The sequence below is a fragment of the Gallus gallus genome, chromosome 3, assembly GCF_016699485.2.
Source record: "Gallus gallus isolate bGalGal1 chromosome 3, bGalGal1.mat.broiler.GRCg7b, whole genome shotgun sequence".
Lineage (NCBI taxonomy): Eukaryota > Metazoa > Chordata > Aves > Galliformes > Phasianidae > Gallus > Gallus gallus.
Window position 1 is genome coordinate 91,693,511 of NC_052534.1, and position 27,435 is coordinate 91,720,945.

At 36.8% G+C, this 27,435-nt stretch overlaps 1 long non-coding RNA gene across 2 annotated transcripts in view; it reads right to left on the bottom strand.

The window, feature by feature from the left end:
• Positions 1–27,435, bottom strand: part of LOC121110322 — an 82,177-nt gene that overhangs the window by 21,431 nt on the left and 33,311 nt on the right. The window contains exons 3-5 of one of the 2 annotated variants that reach the window (XR_005858225.2): positions 22,871–22,975; positions 21,872–21,946; positions 16,285–21,281 (exon numbers count right to left, since the gene is read on the bottom strand). This is a non-coding gene — a long non-coding RNA (uncharacterized LOC121110322). Of the gene's footprint in view, positions 1–16,284; positions 21,282–21,871; positions 21,947–22,870; positions 22,976–27,435 lie in introns of those variants that run through there. The other variant, XR_005858226.2, reaches the window with a different exon arrangement.

Here is a 27,435-nt window from a genome sequence, read left to right on the forward strand (position 1 = left end):
ACTTGGTCAGTACCTTTGGTCAGCATGAATGTTAGCATCTCTGGTTGTATTATGACTGCTAAGACATGAGCAAGATTTTTTTATCATGCTCAAAAACTCCACCACAGATAGATAGTTTTTCCATATCTGGCTTGTGATTCAGTTTCTGTCAAAACCACATGTATTTATTTTTAATTTCAATCTTAACTTTATCCATAGAGTATACACAGAGTAAAGCTAATATTGCAGAATAAGAAAAAATTCTTCACCAAATTTTGTATTTACTAAAAAGTATCTCAGTACTCACACTTTTTGTTTTCTGCTACCGCTGACTGTAAAACATCTCTGTTGCTTAGATTTACTGTAAGCTTTCAGACAATATTAGTGCCTGAAATCTTTGCTCTGGTAAATAAAACCATAGAGAAAGGGCCGTGTTGGGAAGTGGCATAGTAAATTAAATGATATCTAATGGTCTAATCATAATTATATGAAGAAATTATCATAAGAAGTTGAAATGACTCTCCTAATACCTTAGCATTCAGGAATTCAAACCTATAAATTGGCTGCCACTTAAGATTATGGACTTGTTCTGCACACAAGTAAGTAATTAACTTTACCTTCCTTATGACTCTAAGGCTCTCGTCCTTTTAATTATAAGATCTAGAGGGTAGCTTTTATGTTACAATTATCTCTATTAAACTTTGAATAAAAGCTGCATTGGAATTTGATATATTAGTCATATGTAATAGCCTGCTAGCTCCTTAAAAGATATAAAGTGCTCTTCTGATAAAGTAGCCAGACATTAGGAAGAATGTACTTTAGTTTCTCTTTTGCACACATACAAACATTCAGTTTCTAAATGTCAGATTGGGCAGTTTATGTTAAAATGTTACTTAGATTATCCATATTACAGAAGGGCAATGGAAATTTACTAATTTCTCACATATATATATATTTTTTTTCTGGCCATGCTACCATAGGTTCAATTTCAGCACTTGAATATACCAGCTTTCAGTATGACAGTACAGTCTTGTGGGAAAAGAAAAGAAAACTTTGAAAATGATCGTGTATGTGAAAAACGGTATCATTTATTTCTTCATTTTGAAAGAGATAACACATATATTGCAGAGCTGGACATTGTTGGTTTGTTGATATATATATATTTAATATATATTGACTAATATTGAGTGGAGGCTGCTTCTGTTAAGGGAAAACAAAAGATTCCACAGAAATATCGAAAGCATTATTTTAAAGTAAAAAGAGAACATTATAAAATTCAAGCAGCTTTGAAATGTAGAAAATTTTCTGTCTTGGTTTTTTTCCTGACAAATTCCTTCCATTTCCACAGGTGTGGAGCAAACAGCATTCCTCAACAGCTTTAGGAGCTGTTTGCACTGCTATTAAAAGATCCTGGTAGGTGGCAGGTTCTTGTTAGATAAGTGATCAAAGAAAGCAGAGATTAGGACAGCTTTCATCTTCTAACCTATAGAAGACAAAGAAGTTGCTCCTGTTTCTTCAAGACAAAGGCCTAGTGGCAGCAAACGTGAGAAAGCAGGATTTTGTACCTTGATGATCAGAAGACTTTACCAGAACGCCTAGGTTTTGGGTCCACGTTCTCGGATTGCTTTTGCAGTTCAGGTCAAAAACCCATCCGGAGCCATGAAGATTTCCGTAGCAGGGAGCAGTCCCCATATTCCCCATCCTTTAGACAGCTGTGTTATTCATTCGGCTCTTGAGTCATGCTCTTCTTTCTTCGTTCCTCTGTCTTTGGGAATTTTGCAGTCTTCTCTCCCAGGTGGCCATTTCAGCAGGAGGCACGGAGGTTGGTAGACCTGCCCTCTGTCACCCCCAGAGTGCTCACAAGCCAGAAGCAGGTGGCCCAGCACTGCAGGCTCTGTATGGAGAGCACCAAGCCACACCTGGAGCAGACAAATGGCTAGCATGTAGTGATGACTGTCCTGGGGCATGTCTGCAGGTATTTCAGCTAGATGAAATGATCCTCCCTCAAATATTTGTGGCAGCATGTTACAAAGATGATACTGTTTAGATATTAATCAAATAATCAAAGCAATATATAATAAACCCCAGAAAAGGGGAAAAGGTTACCTAAGGCCTTTTATTTACTGCTAAATTTACAACCGTCATATACTCGACTTGCCAATTCTTGTTAAAGCAATCCACACAAGAACAAAGTTACAATAAAGACGTGTCTGCAGTGCCAACCGCGGCTGGGCGAAGGGGAGTAGGAGAATGGAGATCACAGCATGAAAATGAACATCTGTGCCCCAGCCAGAAGTTCTATACTGAAACTGTTGGAATACAGCCTTGGCTTTAGGGCTGGACTGCCGTCCCTGCTCAGCATTGATTCTTACAATTTATAATGCTTGTGGTGATTGCATTATTTAATATGGATGATGAAAATATGGACGGTAAAGCAGGTAACTTTGGGACTTTTTTTTACCTGACAGGGGAAGCCCTTCAATAAACCATTAAAGGGTGTTAGTAGAGAAGGAAGATTGCCAAGATAAAAGTAGTTGTTTTAATAAGACTCATACTGCTTTTAACACTGCTTGATAGCAAAACATCTTAAATAAATACAGATATAATTTAGGCAAGTGTTTCAGCAGTGTTCCTTTCATTTGACTGTGTGAATTAAATAATTGAAGACGTTCCTGGCTGCATTGTACCTGTTAACATCTCTCAGTATAAAGGGCAAAATCACTAAATTATTTATCTTACTTCATAGATTTTGACCTTGGAGTAATAAAGAGCAGAACAAAATCTCCACGTAGTTCTGCTGACACGTATCAGAAGGGATAAATTAAAGAATTGCAAGAGATATAGAACTATCAGGAAAACTGATCAAGAGCACAGAGTTTCATCTTGAATGTTTAATCAATCCCACATATATATTTCTTTGCCTGTTATTTTCACTATATTTTGAAGCAACAACACAAGAACACAAATATCTTAGGAATACATTAGGCCACATTTAAAACACTGATTTTTAAGAGAATAATACGGCGTGTTCTTCACACCTATGCTCCTCAGTATCTCTGGTGTTTAAAATTCTGTGCATGACCACCTTGACTGGGCTGGGAGACTGGGGCTGTTTAGGAGTCACAACATACAAATCTCTGCAGCTCTTCCTGAATGGCCCTTTGCTACTGCATATGCTCAGGGTAGCCTAAAAGATGCTGATAAGGCTGACTGATAAGACTTGCCAGCTCCGTGGTCACAAACAGATTATCCAGCATCCTGGGGAGGAGAAATGTGCTCAGTTATCTTCGGAAGATGAAGATCTGGATTCTCAGCTGCTTTTAGTTCCGACCTCTGAGGCTGAAACCTGAGCGTGAGTTTGATGTCTTGGTTGCATCAAGCCAGACTGAAGTACTTGAGCACTCTTCTGTCCTCCCTGATGGAGATGAAATGAGCCTCTCCAGAAACCAGTGCAGACAGATAGTCCTCAGAAAAAAATAAATCTCAGGAACTAGGCCTGGCTGTCACAACATTTTGTTCGAGTGCTTCCTAATGCAAAAAGACAAGTGTTGCTCCCAGCATCTTCTCCAGAGAATTTTCATTTCATCCTGTTACAGAGTTAGGAATAATTATTTCTCTGAGAAACTACAGCATGGTGGTCCAGCTTCAGCAGGTTTTCTGCCAACGTTGCTAATTACCTAATGTCTTCTGATCCCAGCTGCCTGGTGGGAGAGGAGAGAGTGACTCACAAACTGAGGAAGGCTCTGAGTGGTGGTGTCTCCTTTCTAAGTCAATCAACTGGCAAGTGGAAGAGAAAAACACATGACGGTTTGCAGGGCCTTTGGCTACTACCTTTCCACTACGAAGTACAGCTTCTAAAGGCTTCGGGAGAAGAGGCAGATACCTACAAATATATAAAATGTCCACATAAGCTTTTCGTGTAATGTTCATGTTTCTTTACGTTTTCTGTCCTGGAACTGAAAGCATTCTCCAGAGCACCAGCTGATTGCTTGCAGGTGTTTCTTACAGCATCAAGGAGCCTTGAAAGGAATGTTGAACATGAGACGCCTTGTGATCAAAGGTTGTGATTACAGGTTAAAATGCATAGGTCTCTGAATTTTGTAGTCAGGAGTGTAATGTTGGCTGTCATATATGGAGTTTTCTCGGTGGCTGGTTTTCAGCAGGATTTTGTCTTTTCTTGGAGTTTCTTCTCACTCTGTTATTGAGTAGGATGCCAGAACTGTTCCATTATGTTTATTACTATTATACAGATATGCCAAGAGATGAACAGACACCCCAGTAGACTTTTAGATAAGCCAACAGGTGAGTAGATTGATTTGCTAAAATAAAAACTCTTCAGATTAAGCTGAATGCCTAAAGCTGAACCAAGCTACTTCCACCCCTGCTATATTGATCCTATCAGAAATTTTTTACTGGAAAAATTGCTACTTTCTTCTTTTGTTTGAAAATTATCCTTTTCAAACACAATGTTTTCTTATAAATCAAACAGCTATAACCCAAATTTTCAAGGATGAAACAATGGAAAAAGTTCAGGTGGCCACACCTACCATGTGCTGAGTTTTACCCCAATAAAGGTTCAACCACAAACCAATATCCAGAGAACCACTTAGATTACACATTTCTTAGCCTTCTAAATTTAAATTGATATATAAATGATGCACCTAAATTTTAGTGATGAATCTTTATACCTTTCTGGATTTTTACCTTATTCCAACTAGGTAAATTAAAAAAATAATAATTAGCAGTCTGCTGTTGGCGGCTGCACACTATTACCTCAGCAGCTAGATTATGGAATTTGACTTGTTTGTACAGTATAGGAAGCCTTTCTAAAATCAAGATCCATGTTGTGTACTGCTTCATTTCTGCTGCATTATTCCAGTGCCGTCAGGAACATTCATCAGGTATGAGCTTCATTTAATTAGGCCTTCCAGTTTCCTCTTGGTATTACTTCCTACTACATATGTATGGGATTTATGTTAGTCAGCCTTCAGCCTCTGGTATGTGCTGTAGCTTAGCTTTTTACATTTTTCTTTTGCTGTTTTCACAAAAATCCCGGACTCTTTCTCCGTGATTACACATCCTCATAAACTTTTTATGTTCTTAAAAATTTATGCCTGTAGATGCTTTAGGATGATGTCAGAAGCCTTGCTTAGAAGAAAAAAAACAGCCATTGTTAAGCAAAGCTCTTACTCTTCTGCAAATCATTAGGAAAACACAGCAATGTATTTCACACATAGTTTTTCTTACTGGACAAGAATAACAACAGGTGCAAAACAGCATTACCCCAACTTCTACTTTCTCGTGTAAACAGTGGGTTTGACTTTATGACTAACATGTGTAATGCATTTGCAGCCAGCTTAGGAGAGTAAAAAGAAGATTGTCATTTGGATGAAATGACCTTGAGAGTATCATTTCAACTTCCCACAGAGGGGCTCAGCTTTTCATCATTTGGATACCTAAAAAAAGACCTGAGGAATATTGTGTATGAGTTGCTCACAAATGAAGAAATACCATGCAGAGATTGAGCATGACAACATAAGTTAAAAAAAAACAAATCAAGCTTATTGGAAAACTTCCATTAAAAAGTAATGAGAATATAATTTGCATTGAAAATATAGAGAACGCAGATATATGCCTGTATGATATCAGAAATCTTATGAGCCTCAGAGTTCCCTTTTTCTGAATGCAAGGCCATGTTGGTTCCTCTCAAACACTATCCTGTGCTAAACTTTGTAGTGATAACAACCATACTATGATATCATGTCTTGAAAAAGAGAAGCACATTACAATAGATATTTTTAAAGTGTAAGTCATGCTAAAAGAATACAGATTTGTTTTTATAGACAACTCTGGAGGCATAAAGTTAGCTGTCTTAAAGATTTTGACCGCACTGAACATAAACACAACCTTTCTGCATGAGTAGCTTTCTTTGCAAGCCCTGGGAACAGCTCTCTAATGTCACTTCCAGTCCAAACTAAAAAGACATGAATCTTATGTTTGGTTCTCTGTCATCACAGTTTCTTGACCACCTAAGACCTCTTTTTTCAGCAGTGGTCATAGCAGTTTGATTTGTTGGAGCACTCTGAGAAAGGCCACAAGCTAGACTCTCTGCTCCCTCAGTTGGGCAGAATTAGCAATAAAAAAAAATGTGTGAAATAAGCAATACAGCTGAGAAAACACAACACAGTCTCCCTGGTAAAATCATATTTGGTCTTTGGAAGGAAAGAGCTGTGGCTCAGGAGCTGCTGGCTATATACAGAATGTGGCAGAGAAACGCTTTTCCTTACAGAGGCCCCAGATTTGTCAGTTTTAACTCTGGGCAGTAGAGTGAACACACACACACACTCATATTTAAAAGACTTTACTGGGAGTGTTATATTTCAGCAAAATTTTATATAATTACCTTTAAAATGAAAATAAAAGGCATGAGCACGTTTGCAGAGAGCAATACCCTGAAATCCCCCTTCAGCTCCACATCGCTACATTAGGAAGCCAGGCACACTTGCAGAGCTTTACTCTTGCCTCTCCCTTACCTTGAAATCTGTCATCCTTCTATACGTAAATGCTAGATTCAGCAAGAGGTATCGAATTCTTTTTTTCTTCTTTTTTCTCTCTTTTCTCTTCCTGACTTCTATGGACTCCCAGCGATCTGCATACCCCACTGAGGACAGTCAGCCCTCTGAACTCGGATACCACAAGTGGGCATTGTTGTCTCTTCCACGCACATTCGTAAATAAAACTGACAGTGCGTGTATTCAATAGACGCTGTTATTATATCCTTACCAGATTTTACTTCAAGATGGCAGTTCCGTATCTGCAGAGAAATTAGCCTTCACAAGTTTTCTGGGGAAAACTCAAGCCCTGTGGACTACTAGGTGTCTGAGAGCTTATTAGGATTTTATCATTCTGTTTTTTAACCTAGCAGTCTTCAAATTATGCTTGTGCTCTTTTTTAGATTCCATATTGTCTTTACATTTAGTGTATCTTTCTGCAGTTGGTTCCTCTGATTTGCACTGCAGCCAATTTGAGCAAGGACAGAAATACAGTGATGCATATTTTTCCCCCTACTTAACTGAAAGTGATTTGTGAGAGACTTAGAATTACATAATGCCAAAGCAACAGAAAGCGCATTCAGTGGATAAGCACCTTTCTAATCCTACCCTGGACTGCAATGCTATTTGCACCACTGAAGACAAAATGTAATTCTGCTGAAATGGAAGCAGTTACGCTCACGTTTTCTATTATGTGGGTTGCTATAAAACACAAAGGATGATGCTCTGGTCCCCAAACAACCACAGTTTTAGCATTCAGTATTTGACAGAATACAAAAAAGAGTAGTTACACTTCAACATTTTTGTAGTCAGGATTAGTTGACTACATTTTGCGCTCACATATATACATATAATAGAAGTGAAGGAGAAAGAAAGAACTGACAGAGCAATGTTTTCCCTTTCACAAAAAATGTCAAGTATCCTTCCTGCAATTTAAAGAGAAATCCCTGCAAAATTGTAATCCAAACAGAAGAAATACGAGCAATAATTTTGAACAAAATTACTTGCCCTCTTTTCAAACTTGTCCATGAGACATGAGCCCAAGACTTGCACTAACACCTCACTGTGTTGGTGCAGACTTTTGAAGACTATTGAGGACAGGAAAGAATTTATCAGCTTAACCAGGAAAGATAATGCCTCTAGTTTGGTTTTCTTGACAGAAAATTTTTTTACAGTTTTACTGAGAGTGATAGAAGGATGTTATAAACGTAGGCCAGCAATGGAAGGAAGATGCAAGTCTTTTTTTCCCAAACTGTTTTCTCCTAGAACTATGGTTTCCAAGCAAATGGGAGCCTTGTTGGCATGAAACACAAGATAGTAGTTACAGTCTGACTTGTGCTGGTCTATGGCATACAATGAGAAAAAGATGACAGACATGGAATGGAAGAGAGCAAAGGGAAGGGGAATAGTGATGTACCAAGTAAAAACATTCAGTACTGTCAGATATGAAGAATTTATGAAAAATGTTGGATTCTGCTGATGCTGGGTCTCAGCTACCCCTATTACTACATTAGCAGAAGATATGAGACTTCAATTTGTCTATTTTGGCTGAATATTGAACTGAAAACAAACTTCAGGGCCTAAAGCTCTGTGAGTCTTCCACAGTAGTAAAGTTGTTGATGCATTCAGAAGCTAATGAAATCTAAAAAAATAAATACCAAGCACAGATAGCTACGGGAACTGAACTCCTTGCTTTTAATAGTGATGTTCTCTGGGAGAATTTTTAATTGCTATGTTAAATAATTTGGTAATATGGTAATGCTTGACATATGTTGGCTTGCACAATTAAGACTGTTTTTTCTAGTGTTCCTAGTACCTGGGAAAGTTGACTGAGTCTAAGCAATGGTTTTCTCATTTGATTATATATGACAATATTAATGGTCCAGATGTTTATTCAGTATATTTAAATTTGTTTATACTTACTTGGGACATATCCAGGATGCAGTTGAAACACGGCAAGTTTAACTAATTTCAAATTTCCAGCTTGTTTCCTCTGTTGATGCTGAGCCTGATGTTAGGAATAGCGTACTGCGTTGTTTTTGGAACCCAGTAATAGCTTATGTATCCAATACTGTGATTCCTCTCTATTTTCTCTCACTATTCTCAGGTATAAACAAGTGATGTTTTTCAGAGGCACATGTTCAAATCGGTTCCGCCACTTGCAAGATTTGTCAAGATTTGTTCCATAATCTACTCTGAAATACTTTATTTGGATATTTGGAGTCAAACTGATCTTTGTTTCATATTAGCGTGATTAGTAGACTTGTAATAGCAATATAATTAACAAAAGAGCTTCTATCTCAGAGTAAGCTATACACATGCTTTCCACTCCTATAGCTTGCAATTATCCAATAAACAATTCTGCAGTCACTGTTATCACGTTATTACAGTATACCAAGTTCTTTTTACATGGGATGAATAGTAATGACAACTGATTTTTTTTTTGTCAATTAATTATCAAATTCTGTTTTTGTAAAAATAGTGTCCAGGCCATATCAGTAACATTATTTATTTGCAATTTCCCCCATTATTTCATGAATAATTTATTTGTAAATAATTGGTCCAGATTCTCAGCTGCTTTTAATCAGAAAAACTCTATTGGAACCCAGAGAATTTTACTGATTAAAATCAGCTGAAAATTTGACACATCTGTTGTCACTGTGGCCTTAGTCTTGAACATAGGCTTTAAAATGGCATTAATTTGTATAAACTAGGATTGGTTTCCTTTTTAACTTTTGATAATTTTCAGAACATGAGTATTCTTGCAATCTTAGTGAAACCTTCATAGGATAGGATTCATTTTAGTTGGTTTAGTTCACTCGATCTTGAAAAACTTTCCAACAGTGTGTCAATTACTCAAGAAAACATACACTTTTAAGAAAAGCGTGGACAAACGATGAAGTTTTAAGAGTGAAATAAGGAGAATAGCTTTTACACTGATCATTACACTTGCTGTCACTCATAAGTACTATGCTCTCAGCTCTTTGTCTCTTTTGTGTAGGGACTAATGCAATTGCCAGATTCAGAATCAAAATAACCTTGCACTAGCCTTGCCATGGCACCACAGTGAGGAACCTCAGAATGGAAAAGGAAGTGCCTTTGTCCCAGGTGTCTTTATTCTCCCAGTAACTAATTCAGTCACTGGGCAACAGCTGCTGCAGGCAGTAGGTGAGTCAAGAACTCAGCGTGTGCACTACCTAATGAAACTGGGTGATGGTTTTAGTGTATCATTTGAAAAGATTATCAAGTTCAGATTGTGAGGTTTCTGTGTAATGCTTTAACCTGTAAGCAGACTGGCAAAAGTAAAGGACTTCTGAATTGTGTAGATTTTTCTTACCTTGTAAAAGCTTTTCAAACAGAAAATATAAAAATAAATATTGTAGCAGGAGTTAGAGGTGATTTTTGACTAAAACTTTAAGAAGGAAAGGTAGTGTTCCCCCTCATTAAACTACTAGAAATGTTCTATCTTGTTCCTTCTATCAGAAATGACAGTCTTGAAATCAAATTAAACTGTGGCATGGAAAACATTTTATGGTGCTTGTAAGGCCTCAGTTTCACTTGGACAGAAAGGACAATATTCCTGCAAGGGAATTCCGAGAATGAAAGTGGCAGAATGCATCTATAAGTACACTTCTTCGGTTTTAGTCACAAAGGTAGGAACAAGTTGTGGCATATGTGAGCAAGCAGGGAGAGGAAGAGAGAGCAGGGTTCCACATTACTGAGCATTAGATAACATTTTTTTTTTTTTTTTTTTTTTAGAGCATTGGAAATGTACCAAAGATATGCAATTTCCATATCTTTTCCCATAACATAAAGACAGAGCTAAATATCAATACCATTTTTTTTTTTTTTTAAATTTTGGGATTGACCTGGTAATTGGTGAACTATTTTGTTATCATTGACCAAAAAAACTCCAAAAATGCCTGTAGGGAAAAGATTGAAATACACAACATGTTGCTCACACATTACCATAAAAAATCTTTCTCTACTTATAATTCTTTATGGTAATTCACTGAATTTTCTCTTCTGCTTCTAACTTGGTTAAAATGATGAATGTCAGTAGCATGGGCTAATGCTATTTTTTTTTTCTTGCTATTATTCTTTTTATGAAATTGGTTAGATTTTTTTTTTTTGATATCTTCTACAAAATGTAGGGTGATTTAACTGAATTGGGTAGGTAGCAGGTTTTTTTGTGCACATTAGGGAATTTCACAGTCAACTGTAATGAATATTCTACATGCTTAGCTGTTCTTTTTAAATCCTTATGTAATACTTTGCCATGGGAAAAGACCATATTCATCAAGGTCTAGTAGTACATGAACCCCTTTGTTTTTGGGCTGAAGCATATTTGACAGGATACAAAAGTAAAAATAAGAGTAGGAATAAGAAAATTCAAAGTATATTGACTTCAATTCATTTGGATAAATTATAATCCAGAAGGTTTGAAAAATGAGTTCCTTGAAGTTCATATTTTGTGTCTGTTTTCTACAATACATCATTTATAGTATTCCAGATGCAAATAAAAAAAAGCTACTCGCATCAAAAATTATCTGATTCAGTATTTCTCATATTCTGACTGCTTCAGTCATATTGAGATTCTTACAGATTCTACAATACACTACTTATTTTTAATTGAGACATTGACAAACTGGAGTTGCATCAGCAGAGGCCACTGAGATGGCAGAGGTAAGGAGCACTTGTCCCACGAGGATATGGTTGGACTGGGTGATCCTGTGGGTCTTTTCCAACCTTGGTGATTCTATGATTCTATGATAGTATGAGGAAGCTGGCCTTGTGTACCTGAGACCACTTCCAGAAACTGAAAAGAGGATAACTTGCTTGAAGGCTGTATATCCAGGAGGAAAATTCTGAGAAAACAGAGACAGGCTGTCTATACTGAAAGGCTTAGAGAGCTGGGGTAGTTCAGCCTGGAGAAGTCCCCAGTCACCTTACAGCATCCTTCCAGTACTTAAAGGGGGCCTACAGAAAAGATGAGAAGAGACTTTATCAGGGAGAGGATAAAGGGGAATGGTTTAAAACTAAAAAAGAGGAGACTTAAATTAGATATTAAGAGGAAGCTTTTTACTCTGAGAGGGATGAGGCACTAGAACAGGCTGCCCAGGGAATTAGTGGATACCCCATCCCTGGAAGCATTCAAGGCCAGGTTGGATGGGGATTTGGGTAACCAGCTCTAGTGGAAGATATCCCTGCCCATGGCAGGGGATTGGAATAAGATGATCCTTACGATCCCTTCCATTCCAAAACATCCTTTGATAATACGGTTCTATGAAACATATTTTTTACTATAACTCCTAATAAAAGTACAATATTACAATTGTAGATAGTTTTACATACTCTTCAGCTACAGACATACTTTGGAAAGAATTGCAGTTATAAAATTAGGATTTAGTTCACTTGGCACTAAGTCAAGACTTTTTTTATTAATAAAAATTCAATATCTCCTACCCCATATTATTTAAAATTATTTCTTAAGAAAAATTAGTTCAAGCATACATGTATATATATAAAAATACATTTATAAAAAAACATAAACTTCATCAGATAACATCATGTTTGACATTTTTAATGTGACAAACATATGTTTTTTGTTATATATAATATATATATTTTTAATGAGAATTGTCACTAGGAGTTCAACACCAATGGACCTTATGTTGTTAGGGAACTATGTACTTCAGAGCTTGCAATGGTAGGAACTGCCTTGGCAGGCAAAGAATCTCATTAGTTACAGTTCAACAGGTGTTCATACAGATATTTTCCTTGTGGGAAAAAAGGGAAAATTAGAAAATTAGGTGGTTTTTTTTTTTTTTTTAATAGACAATTCTTTCTATTTCTTTAATATGAATTGGGAGTGCAACAGAACCCAGGGCCACGCTTCTTCCTGTAAATAAAAGGAGGCAGTTTTCTTGCAAAGTAGAAACACCCCATATGGGAAAATGGCATGGTCATTAATTTTTAACAGGAATCACAGCCAAAGCTTCCCCAAATGCCTTCTTTTTTGGGTCATTTACTTTTTGAAAAAATTTTGAAATGAAAAATATAAACAAAATAGCAATCAACTGGCATGCACTTTCAGGGAGTGTTCTCTGTCTAGCAGCAGCTACTTTTGTAAAGATTATGCCTAGCATTGAATAACTGGCTGTTTTACCAGCTTTCTTCAGTAGTCTGAGGGAATTCCTCAAGGTCCTTTCCTTTTATTTTCCAGCTGGACATCCATATGGATGTTAGGTTCTTACTTTGTGGAAAACATCTTTCTGTGGTCCACAGCATAAGATGTTGTATTGTTCCCAAGTAACTAGCTCTAGATCACAGGATAATTGCTACATTCAAAAGCCATTCTTAAAAAAAATGATCAAATATCAGAAAAAATTCTAATAATCCAGATATGTAGTAATTCACATTAAGGATTGGAATTAATTTTAGCAAGTTTGAAAGGCATTAGTGTAACTCATTCAGTGGGTTCCTGTAAGAAATTAGTAAGCAAATACCTATGGTAGAAAAGCCAATGTCAAGCCATTTTAGACAACAACAGGTAACACTTAAAAACCATTTAATTTTAGACTAACATAAACTTCATTAAGAAGTTGCATTTAGTCAAGAAACTGATACTGGTATAAATGCAATTACGCATTTAATTTTTTTTGTATTTTTAAAGTAATGAATGCCTTTTTATTTTTTCATCTATCTTGCATTTTTATCTTTTCAATTGCAAGTAGTTTTATCTAATAATATTATGTGTCATTGAAATATCTACAGTGAGAGAATGAGAATTACATTACAAGGGATTAAAGCTAAAGAACAGAAATCCTGTCTGAAAGTCATACTGAGTGTGCCTTTTATTTTACTGTGTTTATGAGGATTTGAGATTGTCACTAGAAAGAATTGTGCAAGTTTTATTTGACAATGAGTGTGATTTGATCTTTACTGCATCTGTACTGTACTGTAGCTTAACTCCATTAGAATTCTGCCCACTACTAGGAAGCAAATCTTAAGCTATTTAATTTTCAGTGCATGAGAATTGTCCCAGTTACACTATTTTCAGAAGTCAAGGAGCTTCTTATCATAGCACATGCTCAATAAATACCTGATGCATTAATTTCAAAACCCTAAAGGTTTTTTTTTCTTGTTTATTTCATTTTCCTTTAGAAATGCCATAGATGTAGATTGCTGTACTACTTATAAGGATTTGCTTTCTCTAGTTACATTCGGTAATGGACAGAAAATCACTGACCTCAGTGGTACCAATGTATGATGTTGTGAGTTACTGTCTGGGAGAGTCCTCTGAAATTTCATGTGTTCTAATCAAAGGTACTGTTTTGTTTTGTTTTGTTTTGTTTTATTTCATTTCATTTTATTTTATTTTTTAAGAATGGCTACATACTTACCATCACAGCCATCTGCAAGGATAAAAATAGTTCACTGTTGTCACATGAAATACCTGGTATTAAATAGTGGAGACAAATTAGTATGCTATAGAGTTTGTATTTTAGAAAGGGTTTGTATTGCTTCTGGAAGAATTATGTTTACTGGAAGAGTCTAAATCCTGCTTATTTACCACACAACTGTAGGCTTATTCCTCAGCAACGAGTGGCCAATATTAAAAATTGGGAACTGAAAAAGTACCTGAGAGAATGAAATAATGAGATATTTAAAATAATAACAAAATATTTTCTCATCAAAAATAATCAAAACATCTCCAAAGTATCCAAATATTTTCTTTTTTGGGATGGTAACTGTTGGACTGTGTCTACCTTTCTTGGTACAACTTTAGCAACATGACTACTGTGTTGACAATGTCAAAAGCCAATGATTATACGGTATTTTAATGATTAGAGTTAACTTACTACCTGTACATATTTTCATTGTCAAATATTTTACCAAAATTTAGTCACTTATTTACCTGAACTTTCGTGAAACTGGTAGAACTCTTCTGCTGGTAGACGGGTAAACGTGGGAAAAATGCAGAGAATATAAATGTATGCCATGCGTTTGTCTGCAGAAGTGGTTAATAAATAAGTGAAACAATATGTACTGTGGTACTGGCGATGTGTATTACCCTTTTAGAAATTATATCTATGATCTTCATCTCTCAGAACCTTGTTCTGAAGCTGCAAGGCGTTCTGCCTTTCTTTAATGAACGACTGCCACTTTCAAGAATTAATGTGATTTGCTAAATCACTTAATCACTATTTCTTTTCTGAAAAACTCTTCTTGGAAACTTCCTAAGAAATTATGTTAAAAAAAAAAAAAAAAGTTTTTCAAACTAATAAATATGTATAGAACTATGCCAATTTGGTGACCAAAAATCAAAACCTTCCATGCTATTCTTAAGATATATTTTCTTAAAAATATAGGGAACATATTAGAAAAAAATGCAACAGCATATCCTGTAAGACACTTCTTTCAAAATAAAAAAACTATAATTAAAAAACTTCTATGACTATGCAGTCAACAACTGTGATGCAATATTATGGATGTGTGCTGCTATGGTTTCAGATGATACATATAAATGCAAAAGGGAAAAAAAAACCAAGTGTTTGTACAAACAATTGGTGGATAACTATTAAAAATGAGCAGTCTTTAATGATTTCCACACTTAAGCTTCTCCTACTTCCAAGCTATGAGTTTCCCTGACAGCTACATAAACTAGCACATTTTTACATGTTGGTTATGAACCTTAGATAAATCTTTGATTTTCATTGTATATCCTTAATACAAATATTCCAGAAAGTTGGAATCTGGACCCGCAAATATGGTAATAAAACCTCGTGAATTTTAGTACACTTTGATCGGAACATTTACCCTATACTTGAAAAGACCATACTGAATATGTTTGCTTTTGTATCCCAGTATTACATTTGTATATAGATTATTTTCATTTGTATATAAATGTAGATGCTATTACTTTTAGAAATACACAAAATGTTTCTGTATGCGTCTAGTTAACTAAGCTGGAAATAGAATGATATTATAAAGAAGGAACAATTTCTTGATTTTCAACTAATATAGGTAAAACTTTAACTCCTTTGAGTCCAATAGAATATTTCAGTTGATTTTAGGGGGACCAGGCTTTATCCCAGAGTCTATCTTTCACTCATTGTGTAATCCTTACTGAATAACAAAGCATGGTACGTTATTCTGTATACTTCTTCAATGATTACTACATTCTTACCTCTTTCACACAGTTGTTACTATGCCCAATTGAGTTTCCACTTCCTCTGGAGAATGCTGCTACCTTTAAATAACTCTCTCTACAGTTGTGGATTCTGTGTGTGGTTAGCTATTAGATTGACAGATTTCTGTGTTTAATGATTTCTTGTGACACAGCCTTACCTGAAGCATGTCATCTCCTCGGGCATGTGACCAAATGCCCCCATTAATCATGATATTCACATTAGTCAGAGACTGAGGTCACCCTTGCTAACAGCTAAATATCAGCAGAGAAAATTCCTTGGGCCTAATGGAGCCTGCTTTTCAAACAGTGATATCTAAAAACTCTTCAGATTAGTAATGATATGGAATTTCTATAAAGGCATCCTTTAATACTTAAACAAAGTAATATGTAGTCTACTTAAAGCTGAACTGAAATGCATTTTCTTTCTAAGTATATATTAATTTCTGTTAACAAATATTATCTGTATTTTAATGCTGAGCATGATGTTGGAAAAATGAAAGGAGAATCAAAGATTTTTTGCAGATGCAAGTGTATATGTATTATCTCCAACATTTGGGCAACTGTGTAAAAATATTTTTATTTCTTAATGTAGTGTCTCAATCATAGTGAGTACATCAATTATACCCGTCCAAATTGGATGTGCACTACATTGAACATTTCTGTAATATATATTTAGAAAAAAATACAGTAATAGGTCAATTATTACACTAACAAAACTCTTTTACTGTTGCCAGGAATAACTGTACATTTTCAGCAAGAAAAAACAGGAATGATTTTGCTATGTAAATAATAGATAAAGAACAACAACAACAACAAAAATCATAATCCAGCTATCTTCTCTCTAGGGAAGAATAAACCCCTATAAGCCCAATTTATGCAGAAGGATCCATTAGGCAGGAAGTTAGTAAGCCAGAGTCTGTCCTATGACTCTGAAGGGAATAAGTTAATATTGGGATTTTGGTGTCTTAAATAAGAAATTGCGGAAGGAAGGAAAAGTATCAGCATTTCATTATTTCTCATTAGCAATTTACTTTAAAAACACTCAATCTGGACAAACATTTTGTAATATTGGTATATAACCTGGAAGAGGACAAAGTGTTGTAATAAAGCTCTTATTGCCAGGAGGATACCTTGCAACTCCCAACATTTTCACTCTGTATGTGTTCTGCATCCCTAAGGGGCTTGCAAAGGTGTGTCATTTTAATGCAAACCAGAAAAAAAATTAAGATCTGAAATATCATTGGTCTGAAGCCTGGATTGTCGCTTGAGTTATGTGAAAGGCAATTTCTAAATCCCAGAAGACTGTAACTTTATGTGTTCTGGATACAGATATGGTACTGCTTTTATTACATTAAACATGAGTCTTGATATTGCCACTTTTTAAGGTACAAAGCTGCATTTCAATGCCTAGAAGAGATAAGACATATCTCATAGAGTCATAGAGTTGGGAGGGACCCTTAAAGGTGATCTAGTTCAACCCCCCTGCAATGTAGAGGGGCAGGATCACCTCCCTTGCCCTGCAGGCCACACTTCTTTTGATGCAGCCCAGAATACAGTTGGCTTTATGGGCTGTGAGGGCATGTTGCTGGCTCATGTCCAGCTTCCCATCCATCAGTACCCCCAAGTCCTTTTCAGCAGGGCTGTGCTCCACCTTTATATCCCCCATCTTGTACTGATAGCAGGAGTAGCCATGACCCATGTTCAAGACCTTGCACTTGGTTTTGCTGAAACTCATGAGGTTCACTTGAGCATACTGTTCGAGCCTGTCTAGGTCTCTGAATGGCATCCTGTCCCTTGTGTTGACTGCAACACAAAGCTCTATGCCATCCGCAAACATGCTGAGGGTGCACTTGACCCCACTGTTGATGTCATTGATGAAGATATTAAAGATTTTCAGACCCAGTACTGACCCAGTAAATAAATTCTTCCTAATCTCTAATTAAGAACTACCCTATTTTTGTTTAAATTTTTTGCCACTTCTCCTATCACTACACTCCTTGACAGAGACTCTCCTCATCTTTTGTGTCGACCTCCTTTACATATTGTAAATACACTATAAAGTCTCATCAGAGCCTTTTCCTGTCTGGACTGATGAACTCCAACTCTCTCAACCTGTAGGAGAGGTGCTCCATCCTTCTGATCATCTCTATGGCCCTCCTTTGGACCTGCTCTAACAGCTCCACATCTTTTTTGTGCCCTTGGTCCCAGAGCTGAATGCCGTTCTCCAGGTGAGGTCTCATGAGGGCAGAGTAGAAGGGGAGAATCACCTCCCTCAACTTTCTACCTACACTTCCTTTGATGATACCAAAGAGACAGCTGGCTTTCTGGGATGCAAGTGCACACTATGGGCTCATGTTGAGTTCCATGAACTTGTGCACATGTTCCTCCAATGATCTTGAATCTGATCTTCGCCTACAGTGAGTGGTATTTCATTGTCCCAGTCATTACCTTTGGATTCTGTGAATATAAATGCTCTGTGAATATAAAGCTTTTTTTTTTTTTGCAAATTATCTAGTTCAAATTTCCTGGAATTGCAGTCACAGTCACAGCAGTACACAAGAGAGCAGAGAACGAAAGGTGTGACAGGACTCCAACCAAAGCTACATGGAGGTGGATTCTTGAAGGCCCAGTGGCAATATGTGTGAGGGGTTCAGTGCTGCCTGTATTATAAATCAGTCTTGTGGAGACAACTGTTTATCTTAAACTTCTGTAATATGAAGATGGAAAAGCATGAAGTGATCTCGTGCATTTGTGATGGATTGTGCACCTGTTTAATGGATTTATTCACAGTCACTGTACATTATATTCATTCAGGAAGAGTGGTCTAATCTGTAGAGAGGAAGACTGATTGTTTATTTTGTTCTGCCTGCTGCACACTGGTTTGCACTGTGAGCTGCTGGGAACAGAGTTGCTCAGTGGGAAGGCCTTTCTGGACTGTGTGATGGGGTAGGGAGAGCAAGAAGAGAGGAGAAGAAGACCTCCCAACAAATTAACTGTCCCTATCAAGGGGAGAAGGCAGAGGAAAGTAGGTATGTAGCCTGTCCTCAAAGATATCGTATATCAAAATTAATGCCCAGGTCCCAGAAATAAGTCCTGGAAAGTGTGCTGCAATCTAAAAATCCTCCTGAAATTGTTAAACTGAAACTGAGATGAGAAAAAAAAGAAGTATATGGTGGGTGAGGATGATTGGTTTAACAGTCTCACTCATCAGATCCGAGCTTTCTCAATTTTAAAAAGATCTTTGCTTTGGTTTTTAGTCCAATTAAACCTGACAGATAAAAATAAGAACCTTCTAAATCATTTAAACTCTGGGGAAACTGTACACTAAGCAGCACCCTAAGGGACATAGTGTGCATAGTTGCTCTATGGTCAGGCTACTATAGGAGTAGGATGATGATGAGAAGTGAGCTTCTGTTCTTCATAGATTATCATAAATGTATTCAATAAAAGCTTTGCAGTTTCTAGTAGGATTCCTATGATAGAAATATACAACTTTACCACAGGATTTTTAATTTTTCTTTTTTTCATTTAAAATGTGTGTTAGAAAGTGAGGAGGAGATTTTACAGTTGGGCTGGATGATCTTGTAGGTCTTTTCCAACCTTGGTGATTCTATGATTTTTGCCCTTAGAAAAGCCAGCACTCTCATAAAATACTTATTTTACTTTGTGATTTTTTTTTTGAAAGAAAAAAACACAAAACAACAGTCAACGTCTGTGTGTTGTGCTACAAAATAACTTTTCCTTTCCTGTACTCATGCAAATCTTCTAAACAGAAAGCAACATACTCATTTACCAAGACAATTATTTATACAGATGCTAATATTTTGACATTTACTTAACTTTGGTTGTTTAAAGAAAATTTGTGTGTATGTATATATATATATATATGTATACCAGGAATGTAAGCTAATGTTTAGCCCCATGCTATGGACAAACAATGGAGAGGAATCATTTCAACTGTTCCTAGACTTCAGTGAAAGCTGAAATACTGCTGTGGCAGACCACAGGCATTAATTTACAGTTGATCTCTCAGAAGACATAGCCACTAATATCCAACAATGAGAAACTAAGATGAAGACATCGTTAACTAGAGAGAGTTATATTATTTTATTGATGAAGCTAATTGAAGAATTTGCCCTCCCATCACACTGAAATTTGTTGCTCGTTCAGTTGGGAATTGGCAAAGCACCAAAACCAAAATCCAAAATAAAAATTGTTCGTTGACTGTTTGGTAAACTGAGCAGTTGTAGCTCCCTGAGGGGCCCTTCCCTTCACCTGTACATACTTGAAGTCACAAGTCTCCTTCTTATTAATCATATTCTTATTCCTCATTCTTTTACAGTGATAATAGCTAGCAAATTTGCTCAAGACTACAAAAGAGCTGAAGGTATGTACCTGGAGAAGGAACCTAACTCTTTTAAATTTCCTCCTGTACTCTTTTCACTGCAATGCTCTATCACACCATGATATGCTGTCCAAATTAAGCTACTTCTGTTCCATTTAATAGAGTGAATCAGTGACCTGAGGTATGTTCCAGTAATATAGATGCCTTTAACTAGCATAAGAGCTCAGATCTGACCTCTTACTATGACTAAATATCCTTCTACCTTGGCTGGAGTCAGGGATCTCCATATCTGATTAGTCTGCCACATTAAAATTAACTCTGAAATATCAAAGTTTTACTTTTTTTGCAGTTTAGGCAATTTAGAATACAAAGTCAGACCCATCAACTTGAGAATTTTACTGTCCCATGCTCAGGAAAACACAAAATGTCTAGAAAAAAATATGGAAAAAAGAGAAAGGGAATGAACACATGGCAAAAGCATTTTCAGGTTAATTGCGGGAACATAACATGTAAGAAGTTTTAGGTATTTACAAGATAGGGGCCACAGTGCATAACTGATCCGCAAGGAATCCAGTCAAGGTCTCCATCCTTGACACTCCTAGGCAAACCTAATTTCAGGACAATCGTGTAAAGAACCTTCAATACAGGTAGCTACTTCAAATCTGTGTGGTTCAATGAGGTGTGCAAGGTCTTTGATGTACAGTATTTCTGACCTGCTAGAAATGATAGTGCAACTTATTTTCCTCAGCGGATGTTAAGCAGGACATAAGATCTGGGCTCTAGGTACTCAGTGTCAGTTAGGCAATGAGGGTTTTGTCCTGGCTTTGTAATGGTTTGACTCTGCTTTGGGCTTGTGAGTAGCTTATATTCCTTTATTTGGGACCAACACTTTTCTTTCAGCCTTGCATTTACACCTACAGTCCTTTTTTCAACCTTTTTTTATAGTTTCCATACACTTGCATTCTTTTTGTCTTGGTTGATTTGGTTTTTTTTTTTTTTTTTTTTTGTTTATTTGATTGATCCCATGATAAACTAGTAATTGATAATACCAACTGCCTTGTCCCCTGTTTTATTCTTTCATGTAGTAAATGCTGAAGAAGGATCAAAACAGAAGAATGTTCTGTATACAGCATACATATCTCTTATAGTATATTGCTGTCCTCCACTCCAGAAAATGTATTTCCACATTTTGACATTTTCCAGTTCATTTCTGAAGGGAAATATAGGAAATAAAAAAAAAAAAAAGATTTTCACATATCTCTAATTCCTTTCTCTGAGCTCCTTTCCTTTCATTTCAGCATCAAAATTAGGTCTAGAAAGGGACAAGAACCAACCCAAATGCATTTTCAAACAAAAAACAGGATAAGTTTTGCCTAGAACCTAAGGCTCAAAACAGAGGGCCTTCCTCAGGCAAAAAGAAAAGTAAAGACATTTGTGGTAAGGATAATTAGGTGGAGGAAAGAAATAGGGAAGATAAGGAGAAAATAGAATAATCTAGAATCAACTCACTGGGACAGAGGGATTAGAGTTACAAGTAGATTAAAACCAAGAACAGAGAAAGACTGGAATAATTTGAGTGAATAACTGTTTATTTATAGTCATGGTTTGGAGAATGACAAATGCAAATCACAGTTGCAGTATATGCATGATGAACATGCATCTGCACAATGAAAGAAGGAAGGAATACTTGAGAAAGCTGAAATATCAGTGTCATCCCAGACTACCAAAAGTCTTCTTATCTTATGTATACTATTTGTGAAATGAATAGCATGTAATACAATGTCAGAGGATTTCAAGTACCTGCAGTGTTTGTTTTCTTTTGGGATTAGCAGAGGATCTTTTATTTCTCAGTCGCCTTCCCAGACTGCACTGTCTCTGGAGAAAAGTCCAATACTCAAATGAGAAAAGAGAAGAGCAGGCACTTCACAGATCAGTGTCAACTATGTTCCCACATTAGCCCTGAACAAATCTCACAGATGTATCAACATCAAACACAATTGCTTTGTATAGAGAATACATCAAGATTCCTCTCCAGTAGTTTTATCAATGGTAGCGCAGGTTCTAAAAGTATTTCACATTTGTGAGTTGGCAACAATTGTGTCATACAATTTGGCTAAGGACAGAGCACAAGGAACAGCTGCTTCATTGCACGTATCTTGATTACCCACACTTGAACCTGTACATTACCTTTATAGATATGAATCAGCCATTGTATTCAGTTTAGAAAGTTGGAAAGTCTTTGTAAGTGATAGATCAACTCACTGATGTAATAGGTCTGTCAGCAAACGTATTAATTTTCCCCTGTTGTGGAGGCCATGCACATGGCATGGGGAAAATTTTGTTAGATAACAAACACACTATAACTCACATACTGAGAGGTTATCTTTATGCTGTTTCTGTCCCCACAAATGCAAGAATTTTCTTATTTAGATTGAACTTCAAGGTATTTTGATTGAAATTCTGGTGTCATTTAAGTAAATACAGTTCTGCCCTTGGCTTCACCAGACTGAAATTTCATTGTATTTGTTCCACGATAAAATGCCTCTATACAGATGCAACTGCCTCTTCATCAGCAGTAGTACACATTGGGATAAATTGTGTTTGCCACACATAAAGTGAGCTAACACTTCAATTGGTAATCATTCGTAAAATAGCCACAAACATATCTCTGACTTAGGAAAGTTTCAGGGAGAAGGAAGTCAGCAAGTTACGTTGAACCAGTCCCAGAATGCCTTTGCAAAGATTTTGCTTTCAGTACTCATTAAGACCATTAATATAGTAATGATACATACAACATACCGTGAGGACTAGGAGTAGCCCTTTTAGGAAGAGAAGGAGGGCACAGAGTCCAATATTGCAGTGTGAGTAACAGCAATCAGGGCGCTGGCTTGGAGCTACATACCACTGCAGTCACAAGACATGAGGAACTTGTTAAAATTTTTCTATATAATATATATAAATAATTTATACATAAAGATATATATTTAAATAAATAAACAAACAAACAAATAAATAAATATAAAAGCAGAAAAAAATGAAGGGCGGGGGTTAGATTCCTAGTATAAACAAAGTCCTCCTTAAATAGCTGAATTTGTAACTAAGAGTGTAATGAATTCGGATGCTCCGCTGAGAATATTTGTTCCAGGCCATTTACAAGAATGCAGCTGAAAAAGACATAAAATAGTGGAAACTGACAATTTGTTGCCTATGGTGAGAGCAAGCTGTCCTAGCAATAGCTGTGGCCCTGCCCATCAAAAGGTGTGATCAGGCCACAATAAGCTACGGAAATTTCATTCTATATTACCTGTATCAGGAATAGTCTGAACCTGTTGCCATGAAGCTTAAAAAATACCCAGGCTTTTCAATCTGAATCATCATACTCAGACATAATTTGTATAAAATGTACATCCTATAAAGTATGAGCCTTGGTAAGGAGAAGAATTTTGTTATTTTTCAGAGTACAGGAGTGATAGGATGATCATAAGTGACAGGAGAACAGTACAGAACAAAGTTTATGGATAGCGATAGGATATCCCACAGTAGGATAGCCCACTGCAAATAGAGGTGCTAGGCAAGGGCTCAAAATATTTAAAACCTGTCAACTTAGTTTAGTGAAGATTCAGGGTCAAGATCGGAAAACCTAAACTGGGTAGAAACATGTTCTTTCATTGCTAAAACAAGTAAAATGGGCTTGTATTATTATGAACAAAAAGTCATCCATCTCCATTTAAAAAGCAAGAGCTCAAGAAATCAAAAGAACTGCACGAGATTTTCTGATATGACCCCTGGATTCCCAGAAAAGCTTAGGTTTCTATCATAGAATATGGAACCTGTACTTTGATGCAAAATATCTGGGTCAATTATTTCTGTTATACTTTTCCACTTCTCTGTTTTTCTCATATGCACCATGAGGACATTATAGCCGACATAAAACCATTTGTAAAAGATTTAATTGTATACAAAGAGCCTTTGTTTTTTGGAAAAAGTGAGGTTTGCCTCTGGCATAAATATGCAGCAAGAGGAAAAAAATAAAATAAATAAAACCAGGAAAAATAAAAATGCTTAAGGCCACTTTGAGTAAACATTGTGCAATCTGTTTATGAAGAGAGAGAAACTAGACATTAGGACCATGAAGTAAAATAAAATTACCAAAGCAAAATAACTAACTCCTCAGATGGACCAAAAAAAAAAAAAAAAAAAAGAATAGAAATGATCTGCTCTCGAAGAAATAACAAGTCCAGGGAACATTTATTTCCCAAATTACCCAAATTATCATGAACCGTAGATGAGAATGATAAAGGAGTTACTAGATCTTCTTCAAAAGCTGCAAGTGGGAATTGAGCTTAAGGATATGACCCCTGCTACATGCCTGTCAGTAATCCATAGCGGTTAAAAGAACTCTAGGTGCAAGGGCAGCCATTACTAATACATGGGAGAACTGTGATCAGGTAAAACAAGAGTGTCGTAACAGGTCTGGTAGATGTGCAAAGGTGTTAATCAGGGCAACATCCAGAGTGTCACTAGCAAATGTCCAGCTGGGAGGATGTTCAGATACAGCACTGGATACAAAGCAAAGCTGCAGATAATTAAAGTTTTTCAGTAAATATTCTCACCAAGCAAGACTTCATGGTTAGCAGTAGCACTAATACTACTCTCTGCAAGAATTTGATAGAAAAGTGGATTGAAGGTGAAATTGTCATGGCAAATGAAAGAAAAAAATATAAAAAAAATACTTTCTGTACTCATCTCAGTGATAGAGTATAACATTACAAAATACAGAAGTATTGCGTATTGGTGAGCGGTAAAATGTGTGTCAGAGTTGGATACAAGACTTACTGAAGAATGTTAGCTATTAAAGTGACAGTGAAGGCAGTAGTAAATTGATCTGCAATCCTTTTGGAAAAGATTGAGCTGAAACAGGAATCCATTTATCACCACATACATTGAGGCAACTACTAAGATATGCATTCACAAGCTAGTGAAATGTGGGAAGATGGATTAATCTCTGTGGGCTAGTGTCATGGATAATGCTATTATGGTAAGTCAGTAAATTGCTAACATCCTTTTTTCACAATAAGAACAACTCCTCTGATAAGTAATAGAAATAAAAAGAATTCACTTGCTGTGATCCATGCTGAGGCCTTCTTGCCTGGGTGTCCTCGTGGGCAGCAAACTGGGCCTGAGCCAGCAGTGAGGCCTGGTAGCAAATGGGACAGCCATCACCAGCATGTGAGACAGGAAGTTATCTGCTAAACCAAGATTGGTTCAGACTGAATAGGAGCATTTTCTTGATGAGGAAATCCAGCAGTGGAGCAGGATGTACTGTCTCCATCTGGGAAATTTTCAAGACCTGACTGGATATAGGTCTGAACAGCCTAGTCTACTCTCGCAGATGACTTAAGCAAGAGGTTGGAGTAGAAGTCTTTTGTGGTCCCTTCCACCCTTAACTATCCTGTGATCCTACGATCCTAATTAAGGAAAAAGATATTGCTAGTTTAGTACAGTGGCAGATAAAAAGACAGAGCATATATGGATAAAAATGGTCGTAATCATACCCTTTTCATGTTATTTGTTTTGATGGAAAAAGATAGTGAACAATATTCACATCCAAGAGAAAACTAACTCCAAAGACCTCTGGCTTTAGAGAGATTTTAAGTTTCTAAATAGTTGAGGTGAAAGTTCAGAATTTGTTTTTTTCTAATGAAACTGAAACTAATCAGCAGTTCATGATCAACACTTAGGTTTTGGCCTGAGAATCTCAAGAAAATTTTCATGTTTGCATTGGACTTTTCAACCTCCTACATCATTTCAGCGTGGTTCGAAAAATGTCAAGAGGGCCTCAATAGAGATGTATGTACTCATTGCCATGGTACTCCAGTTGAATGTCCATACAAGTTCAGAGGTCACAGAGCACTCATTACTAAAGTTATGAATAGGTAGGAATTTACAGAAGAGCTGTATGTATAATTGTGGAAGGAGAGTGTTAGCTGGGGACTGTATAATAAGCCAAAAGATGTATCTGCTCTTCAGACTTAAAAACAAACAAACAAAAAGCCTCTTTCTGACAAAGGAAGCTAAATAAATAAATGCCTGGCTCCTATAAGGACTATAATTCTATAATGGATTTTCAAGAAGACTATTGTGCATTGAGGAATAAATGATCCACACAGTAGGTGCAAGTGTGTGCTTTACTGCATGTATTACTTGACCTCTAGGAGTGTACTGTACTGCACCTATTCATCGTTGTGAGATCACCACCAATGACACCACTGGTGTGTCCTTGTCTTTATTTTGAAGTGAAGCAGCATGTTTTCACATAAACATCCTTTTGGTCAACAACAGAAATGATGAATAGAGTTGTTTATAGAAAAATCCTATCAAAACTCTTGACAGTAATGCTGACCACCTTCACTATGGACAGGATATGTGCATTATGGCATGTCCTGACGAAATGTCCATCAGATACAGCATCACTACAGCATTTCCAGAATCAGAAGAAGAATCATAAGATTTTGCAATTCAGTATCATCTATACTGGGGTATTAATAAAACAATTGTCTTTCTTTAAAGACAGCGTAGCTTTCCTGCTAAAATCCAAAAATAAAAAGAGTCATTGTAAATTACCATACAAAATAAAGTGTCAAGTTATCAGATAACTCATTCTCAGCTAATCGTAAGAAAAGACTAAACAACTTTAAAGGAGTTTGTCTATGGTCTCTGTAGTCCCTTTATTACTGCTTGCCCAGATTCCATATACTTGTGTAACTGACCTTGGGCAAGCGACCAGAGTTCATCGCGGTACTGATACTGGGAAAGCTTTACACAGAATCACAGACTGGTTGGGGTTAGCACAGAACTCTCATAGTTATCTGGTCCAGCCCCTCTGCCTCAAATAGGGACGGTCAGATCAGGGTGCATAGGATTACGATCAGAGGACTTTTGAAGATCTCCAGTGAGTGGACTCCACAGACTAATGAAGGTGTGCCAGAGATCTGTCACTTACACAGTATAGAAGTGTTGCCTGATGTTCAGGAGGAAACTCCTGTGTTACAGGTTGTGCCCAGTGCCTCTTGTCCTGGCACTGGGCAACACTGAGAAGAGCCTGGCTCTGTCTTTGCACCTTCTGTTCTGATCTTTATAGACATCAGTGAGATACACTGAACCTTTTCCAGGGTGAACAGTCCCAGCTCTCCCAGCTTTTTCTCATAGGAAAGACAGTCCAGTCTCTGTATACTTCTAGTAAGTCCATGTACTGGGGATCCTGGAACTGCTCCCAGCACACTCCAGGTGTGCCTCAGAAGGTCTAAACAGAAAGGAAAGATCAACTCCCTTGATCGGTTGGAACACACTGCCTAATGCAGCCC